The 9,485-nt window shown below is 29.2% G+C and overlaps 1 long non-coding RNA gene across 1 annotated transcript; it reads right to left on the minus strand.

Moving 5' to 3' along the window:
* Nucleotides 1-3,232: 3,232 nt before the first annotated feature.
* LOC149516780 (uncharacterized) lies at nt 3,233-4,365 on the minus strand. Its single transcript, XR_016345152.1, has 2 exons — nt 3,831-4,365; nt 3,233-3,671 (listed from the first exon to the last, which is right to left on the minus strand). It is a non-coding gene; the product is annotated as an uncharacterized LOC149516780 (long non-coding RNA).
* Between the last annotated feature and the right edge of the window lie 5,120 nt (nt 4,366-9,485).

Consider the following 9,485-nt stretch of genomic DNA (forward strand, 5'->3'; position numbering starts at 1 on the left):
TTCTTTTTTTTTTCTCCCCTTTTTCTAATGGGAAGTTGAAGATTCATGTCGCTTTTATTCTCATGGAATCATGTGCAAGTCTGAATCTTCTGGCCGGTCACTAAGACTTGGACTCCCATCTTAACATTTTCTTCTTGCAATCATTGTGGTTGCAATTTATTGTTTTTGGTCAAAAGATACGAGTTTTCATTATTATTTGTAAATAATCATTGATTTGAATAACCTTTATTCAGTATAATCAGAAGAAAGAGAGTTTCAAAAAGCTACTGATAAATTTGAGGCAAAATTCCTGGAAGAATTGTTTGACCCTATATGATTTATTCAATAATTTGTGATCCCATCCCCGTGAAGCCTCTTGGAAGTGGGCTTGCTTTATAAAGAAGTGCACCAAATGCTTCATCTGGAATGTTTAAAGCTTCTTAAAATTCTTCTATGTTCATGTACTTTGCAGTTTCATACCTTTTCGTGATATTAGTGCTCCCTTGTGAGGCTGACAGTTTTAATAAACTTTTTCCTCTGCTTATGATCATTATTACTTTAATGCTCATAATAATCAGCATTGTGACAAAGATATTTGAAAGTAGAGTATGAAATTTATGCACAAATCAAAACTCAGCTTTCTGCTGATTGTTATATGAATAATAAAATATAAAAATTTATATATTCATATATGTTTTATATAAAATTTACATATTATAATTTATATTATATAAAATATATTTTTTTATTTTTATTAAATTTATACGTAAATTTTATTAAAAATTTAAATTTATCATTTTTATACTTTTATATTATTTTTATTTCCTATCAATATATTATATTTTAAATACCAGTATCGGTCAGACAAAAGGAAAATTCGAAGTTCTGGTGCCGTTGCTCTCTGACTTTGAGGTGAGGAATTAAATGTCAATGCCTATGGACAGGCAAGTTGTACACTGGAATGCAACGGTCCATCAGTTTTATCCTCACCGTAAATTGTCGTAAAGCTGAAGAAAGAATTGATGGATGATGACTCGGACAAAAGTTTGTAGGGTTCAGTGTTCGGTCTTAGGACTTCTTGGCTCATGGTTAGTTCAATAAGTCTCAACTGCAAATATGATTGTTCAATTAGTGTAGGCTCCAATTTTCATGGGGTTGATTAATATGTCTCAGCCACAAAAATATGATTGTTCAATTAGTGTGGGCTCCAATTTGCATGGTATTGATTGATAAATCTCAATCAACCGCTTGGGATATAATTTTTCAATTATTGCAGGCTCGAAATTTCATGGTATTGATTGATAAATCTCAATATCAAGCAGAATCTTGATTGATTGTTGTTCTTGAGATTGAGACTATTGCCTGGTTTGGGTGATATTTTTATTATTTATTTTTTTTTTTGTAATTTTTGCTTTCTATTTATTTTGTTAAAAAAAATAAAAATATCATATCAAATGAAATTTTATCAAATTCACACTCATATCATCCTCCTCCAAAATGTGTCATGAGCTTGTCAATACTTGTCAATTTGGTACCTTGTAAGTACATTAAAAAAATGCATTCAATTTATTGATCGGATATTTCAAGCAGTGATTCAAGAGTCATAGGGCACAAGAATATACACTTCAAATCACATTCGGTTGATAAAAATGAAGTAAACAAATCGTTGACAATTTGGTCTCTTAGAAAAATCAAGCACCTTGAATTTCTCACCAACATAATCATGGTGAAAAAAGTCGATGAGAAATTATTTGTGGATTTCATTGATATGAATAAAGCTTGCATTAAGGATAAGATTTTCCTTAAACTTCAATTGATAGATTTGCAGATGCTTTATTAACACATCGATTTTTGAGTTTCATGGTTTTTTTTAAGTATAATCAAAATTAAACTCAACCTCACTATCAATAAATAACAACTTTCACCACTTAAAATACTTTTTTCGTTATCAGGTTATGTACTTCAACTAAAAAATATGTGTCAAATATCAAAGGTTGATAAACAAAAATTTCAAGAAACAAATTGAACGATCGATCTAAGTTTATATTGATAATATGCTTGCCCAAAAGTTAAGTTTTGAATCTAAATTTTAACTCAATTTATGCAGTTGTCATAACAGTTTTAAGACTGCTAGATGAATTTAAAAAAAAAAAAAAAATCGCCACCAATTTTTTTAATTAGATGTAATTGGCGGCTTAAAAAATTTATCTTTTAAATAAAACCAAATTTTAATTTAAAGTTTATCAAAAAAAAAAGTTTTGTCTTTGAAAATAGAGATGGGTTCTAGAATGTGGTTACATGCAAGAAATTATTAACACTCTCACAACACCCATTTTAAAAATAGTACTAATTAACAATGTGTTATCCTTTAATTTTAACAAAAAAAGTCTTAATTTTGGTATTTAAAATAAATTTCATAATTTCTCTTATTGTAACAAAAACCCTTTATTTTTTTAAACCTTTTTGTTTGAAAATAAATAAAAACCTTGTATTGAAAATTTTTCAAAAATATTTTAATACTGTGGTAATATTAAAAAGAACTTTCTCACACCTAAAGATCTCTTAAAAATCACTACTCGTACTTTTCAAAGATTTTATCTTTGGCAATTCATATTTATCTTCAAAATTAATATTTATAATGCATATCATAAAATAATAAAATATGATGCCCAAAATTTATTCTAAATAATATTTTCTTTTTATAAAAATTCATTTCTTATTTTTTTATTAAACAAAAAGCAAATGAAAATTTTTATTAAAAATCATTCTAAATGCCTTACTACTTTGAAGATGTTTTAGAAAAATCTTTTCACCCAAAGATTTCTAAAAAATCTCTACTCAAACATTTTTAAGGTCTCATCCTTAGAAATTCATAAATTTTTTTAATTATTATTATTATTTCACCTAAAAGTTAGGTCATAATACAATTATCCTTAAATAAATTTATTTCCTAAAAATGTATACTTTTATAAATATTTTATATTTTATATTTATTAAAAAAACCCAAATTAAGAAAAATTAAATAAGAATTTTTGTATTGAAAATAGTTTCTAAATATTTCAATACTTTAACGAATTTTAAAAAATTTTCTTAGCTAGGGAGTTATTGAGAATCTCTATTTAAATTTTTCGGAATCCCATCATCAGAAAATTTTCATTCAATTTTAATCAAGTTACATTTATAAATATAATTTCATAAGGTTAAATTAAAATTATAATCTTAATCATTTAATATATATTTTTTTAAAAGAAAATAATATATATAGACTTTCATTGCCAAAAATTTAAAAAAATTAAATAATATTTATAAAAAAATGCATGCAAAATAAATAAGTAGTAAGTGGTTTACATTGAACATAAGTTGGATTCAAGTCCAATTCCGTGAAGGAGTCTAAGGCAAGTGTTAATAACGAAGCCTAAACATTTGTAGTCCAACAATCAACAAAATGGGCCCAAGCAGATTGGGTTGCTAAAGCGGATCAGGTCGATTGGGATGAAGGGCAGCCAAAGTCGGGTCGGATAGATACCTGGGTCGGGTCATCAATTTCTCTTTTTTTTTTTTTGGTTGACTACAAAAGCAATTTTTTTTTTATCTCATTGCCCTTTTTTTGTTGAAAAAAAATGCCTCCCCTTCAAAAACGTCTCAGACGCCTCCCCTTAGCCAGTCCAATTTTCGGTCGCCTGCCACCGCACCTGCAGCCGTCCGCCGCCGATGACCAGTGTTAGAATGCTTCCAAAATTTGTCCCCTATCTCCTTTTTCATTCTCTTTCTTGTTTACTGGTTGGTTTATCCTTAATCTAGGCTTGAAATTGAAACTTTGAACCCCAAAAAAAAAAAAAAAAACCTCTTACCATCTTCTGATTCTTCTGTACTTTTAATATGGTGTTCCTTTCTCGTTGATCTCCCTTTCCACAGTTTCCAATCTTCCAAAGGCCCATCGCCGCTGTCAACCTCCCTTCACTGCCGCTCTCCTGCCACCTCTTACAACCCTGCAAATCTCCTTCTCTCTTGTCCTACAAGCCCTAGAATAATTCTTTGAAACACCTTTGAACCTCCAAAAATTTCCCTGATCGAAACTCTCTCTTATCACATAGTGATTTTTGTTTTTTTTTTTGTTTTGGCTTTAACACTGGTCTCCCACTCCAGATGATGTGTTTTTCTCTTTTTTTTTTTTTTGTGTGCATGTGTTGTTTGCAATGGGGTTGGTTTTCAGATGATGAAAGCTGTGGGTTTTGTTGCGGTATTAGTTGCTAACAAAGGGTTCGGCTAGGTAAGAGGGTTCGACTGGGGTATGGTTTTTTGGTGGAGGTCTCGGTTAATTTGTTGATAATGGTGGCTTGGGTGGTGTTAATGGGTGTTGCGAACGGTGGGGAAAAAGGGGTCATTGCCGAAAGGGAAGGTTAGGGGGCTATTTGGGGTGTAAGGAGGTTCTGGTGGTTTTTGCTAGGTGGTTCGGCAAAGGGGCTAAGAGCCGTTAGGTGTTTGGCAACTTAGGTGGCTGTGAATATGTGGTAGTTTATGGTGACAATGTGATGGGTTTGTCGACAAGGGTGGGTTTCGATTGTGAAGGGGCTGTAGGAAGAGATGCAAGGATTTGGTGGTTGTGATGGAGGTTTGGATGAGCCTATGGCAGTGGGTGATGATGAGGCTTTGCTGGGTTTTTTTGGTGATTTTGAGAGGCTGTGGAGGGTGGGATTTAGCTGGTAGGGTTAGGGAATTTCTGTTGCTGTGGAGGGATTGGCTGGGAAGGGTTTGCTCTTGCTTAGGGCTCTTGGTTCTGTTTTTTTTTTTTTTTTTTTTTTTGGTTAAAGGTTGGAGAGTAGTGAAGTTTAGGCTTTTGGTGTTGGATTCTAATGATGGGGTTGGGTAATGTCTTAGATGACGGATGATAGGGAATGAGTAGGTTCGAATATGGGCTATCTGGGAGGGGACGCTCAGCTAGGACTAAGAATTTTTGTTGCCTCCTTACTTTCTGTATTGCTTGCCTGTTAGCCGACCCTTCTATATCTGTGAATAAAATCACATAAGAACACCAAAAATAAGGACATAGCGTTGCAGAATTAAAAAATCACAAAATTGCAATATGAAAAAGAGTTGGCTGGTTTTGGCCTAAAACTGCCTCTGTTGCAATGGCTGTGGAGCTGCTCTTCATACAGTGGCTACCGGCCACGCACATTTGTCCTTTTCCTTATTTGTTGTGTTTTTTTTTTATTATTGTTTTAATTTTTAATTAACTTAATTAATTTTAAATAATAAAATAAAAATAAAATTAGACTTTAAAATTAAATTTGGGCTTAAAATTGAAATTTAAGCTTAAAAATTTGATTTGAACTTTTAATGGGTCTTCAAGTTCAAATAATTAAATTTTAAATTACTTTCGATTAAATTGGACTTTAACCCAAATAGAATTGGATTTAGATTTTATCTCATGCAAAATGATAAAAAGGAATTAATTTAAGATAAGTCGTAAATGAGTTAATCCAATTACAACACTCAATTTAGCCAAAATCAAATAATTTGAATCAAGTATAATAATCGAACAAAGCTAAATCGATTCAAATAAAATTAAGTGTTTATAATTGTCTCTCTTTACATATTATTAAGAAACAAGAATAAAGCAAAGACATAGATAACAATTTTATCTAGATTTAACGATTAAATGCCTTTTTTTTTTTTACTTTTTGAATTTTCAAATTTTTTAGATTTTCTTGAGTTTTGAATTTTTTTTTTTCAACTTTTTTTGGATTTTTATTTTGAAATTTGTTTTCAAAAACTCTTTTTAACAGAGGCTTCATTACTTTTGAAAATGAACTTAAAAACACCTTTAAGCAAAGATTGAATAATTTTTGAAAATAAATTTTAAAACTCCTTTAAGCAAAAGTTCAATAACTTTTAAAAGTAAATTTAAAAACTTCATTAAGCAAAGGCTTAACAACTTTTGAAAGTAAATTTAAAAGCTCATTTCAATAAAGGTTCAACAACTTTTAAAAATAAATTAAAAAACTCCCTTAAACAAAGATTCTACAACTTTTAAAAATAAATTTAAAGCTTTTTTCAATAAAGGCTCAACAACTTTGGAAATTAAAATAGGATATCATGCCCAGAAGTCTTACAAGTCTTGACACCAAAATAGATTCAACTCGAAAGACTTACAAATCCTATTCAGAGAACTTAGAAATTACGTCGGAGGTTTTATAAATCTTGACACTGAAACAGATTCAGCTTGGAAGACTTGCAAACCTCATTCGAAGGACTTAAAGATTACACCTAGCAGTCTTACAAATCTCGATGTTACGAAAGCTCCTTTAAACAGAAGTTCAACAACTTTAAAAATTTAGAAAACCTTATCTAAACAAAGACTTGACAAACTTTAAAAATTTGAAAAAACTTTTCTAAACAAAAACTCAACAACTTTAAAAACTTAGAAAAACTCCTTTAAAAAAGGCTAGACAACTTTAAAATTTTGAAAAAGCTTTTCTAAATAGAAGCTAAAAAATTTTAAAAATTTGGAAAAGTTCATCTAAACAAAGGCTTGATAATTTTTAAATGGTTTTTTTTCCTTCCTAAAGAAGTTTCTTCTTTTTGGTTTTTTTTCTTTGAAATGTGTTGGTGTGTTTGTCTTTTCCAAAATCAAATTCATTCTTCATGCAACACGTGTTATGGATGCAATGAACATTGTATTCCATTCACACAATCATGTGCTCACATTTATGGTCATAAGATTTTCATGGTCACAATTGTCTTTTGCACTCTTGGTTCTTGAAAAACTCATCGACAGTCAAGTCACCCATGATCGAATCCTTCTTTCAGTCCAAACATTTTTTCTTTTTCCTTCCTTTACCAATTTTTCCTTGATCTCTCCAACAGTTATTTGTTGATTTTGCCATAGGCATCTTTTCTCATTTTCCTTCATCATTTTCATTTACCATTCATTTTCATTGATTCATTCATCCTTTATCATTCATTTATTATCATTCCATTCATCCATTTCATTCATTCCCTTTACTTTCCATCATTTTTTCATTCATCCATCTCTTCATCATTCATCACTTCCACTTTCCATTCATTTTTCATCTTATCATTCATCATTTATTCATTTTATTCATTTCCATTTTCAATCTCCTTTTTTCATTCATTTTCATTTTTTTTCTCATCATTCATTTTGTTATTCACCCACTCATTGTTCATTTCATTTTTTCATCATTCATTCATTTTTCTTTTATTTATTTATTTATGCATTCACTAATTATTCATCATTATCATTTTTCACTTATTCATTTGGCCTTTTCATTTTCCAATTTTATTCATTTTTTAGTTTTTCATTCACTCATTCACTTTTATTTCATTCATTTCTCTTTTATTTCTTTCCATTTCTTATTTTATCTTAGTTTTTCTTTCGACTCTTGTCTTAATTGGTGCCGAATTCATTGAGCTTAATGATCCCATCCTAATGCCAGCTAACCTGAGCTTATATCTAATCCTGATATCAATTAATCTGGGCTTAAATCTCATCAGATGCTAGTTAAACTATGCTTAAATCTTATCTTAGTGCCAACAAAACTAAGCTTAAATCTCAATCTTAGTACCAGTTAAACTAGGCTTAAATTTCATTTTTTTTCAAAATTTTTTGATATTTACTCTTTCTAAAAAAAAATTCAACTTGTTATCATATCTCATCTTTTTCATTCATTTTTTTAGCAACCCTTCCTTTTTTGCAAATCAAATTATTATTTTTATTTTTTTTCTTTTCTCATGCTATACTTTTTCGTCTCTTATTTTCTTTTTTCTTCTCTTTCTTTTCTTTTCTTTTTTTTTTCTCCAAACTTTTTCCCTTCATGTTTTTCTTTGGTAGACTTTTCTTTTTCTAACATTTACAAAGTCAACAAATACAATCATGACCCAAATGCTTATTTCCAACAAATGATGCGAATGTAAGAAATCATGTTATGATAGAATTTTTTCATGGTGCAAATGCTCAGAGCAAATGCAAATGACTTTTTTCATAATGCATATGCCAATGTTCTTTTCATGTAAATGACCCTACGATGATACAAATGAAAAGATTTTTTTATGACACTAATGTACCTAAGAAAATGCATGACAAACTTTTCTTACTAGCAAATTTCTTCCCTATGGATGCCCCAAAGATATAAATGCAAACTTGCAAATTCAATTCAATTTTTCCCTTTTTATTATTTTTCAAAAAAATTTTTATTTTTAAAATAAGATTATAAAAAAGTTGATGGTTTAAAACTGAGAGATTCTGGATTCAGAACAAAGTAAACGATTCAAAATTAGGGACTTTGAATCTATAACAAAGGAACAATTTGCAATTGGAAAACTTTGGATTTACAACAGTGTAAATGATTTATAGATGAAAAACTCTGAATATTAAACGATTCACAATTAAAAAACTTTGGATTCACAATAAAGTAAATGATTCACAGTTGGAAGATTCTAGATTCACAATAAAGTAAACATTTCACAATCTGAAAGATTTTTAAGAACCCAAGATTCAAAAATTCTAAAAACTCTCAAGAGAGAAAGACTTGTAAATTTTAAAGTTTCGCAAAAAGGGCTAAAGATTCATAAATAAATAGCATTGATCCTTGCAACCATCAAAATGCAAATATAAATCCCAAGAAAGCAAACATAAATAATTAACTTGTTAAGATGTGAAATACCTATGACCTTTACTAAGATCGAATATAGTTGTACCTAGGCAAATGCAGATATTCCTTCTAAGATGTACATGCCATTATGTAAATGCCCTCATTGGAATATCGATACAAATACTTATCCTAATGATGTAAATGTTACTTGTAACTACAAAATTTTATATAAAAAAATGGCAATGCTTATGCAAATGCAAAAACTTCATGATGTATGTGGCCCAACAAAAAAAAATCTTTCTCAATTCTATTTATTTCATATTTCCTATCCAATTGAAACTCCAACTTCTTCCCAAAAAGGTTTTAACTTACCATTCTTCTATTCGTTCACTTATTTCATCTTACTTTCTTACCAATTTTTTTTTTATTTTTCTTTCATTCTCAACATGTTTTCCTTTTTATTTTCAGTTTTAACATGAACTTGTATTTTGGACTCGATTGCAAAAATAAAAAACCACACTATTATGTTTTTCCTAAAAAACATATTCTTTTTCTTCTTTTTTTTTCCTTTCTTTTTCAACAACATTAATCTTTCAATGAAAACACATTTTCTTTCTTAGATTCGAACTGGTTTAAAGATTCTTATAATTAAAATTTTTTTTACACCAAACATGATTTTTTTTATTTTATACAACAAAGCATGAATGATTATCCAAAAATTTTCAAAATGGACAACAAAATTGCTCCATATAATTAAATTTCTTAGTCAAAGAGAACTAAATATCTAAACAAATGTGACTTTATGAGTCTCTTTAAAATTGGTATTCCCTATTAGAAATGAAAGAGTTGAAATTTTTTTTTTCAAATTGATTGAATGGTTCAACATATGAAGGT

This window comes from Durio zibethinus, chromosome 9 (genome assembly GCF_047325235.1).
Source record: "Durio zibethinus cultivar Kanyao isolate XHJ-2024 chromosome 9, ASM4732523v1, whole genome shotgun sequence".
Taxonomy (NCBI): Eukaryota; Viridiplantae; Streptophyta; class Magnoliopsida; order Malvales; family Malvaceae; genus Durio; species Durio zibethinus.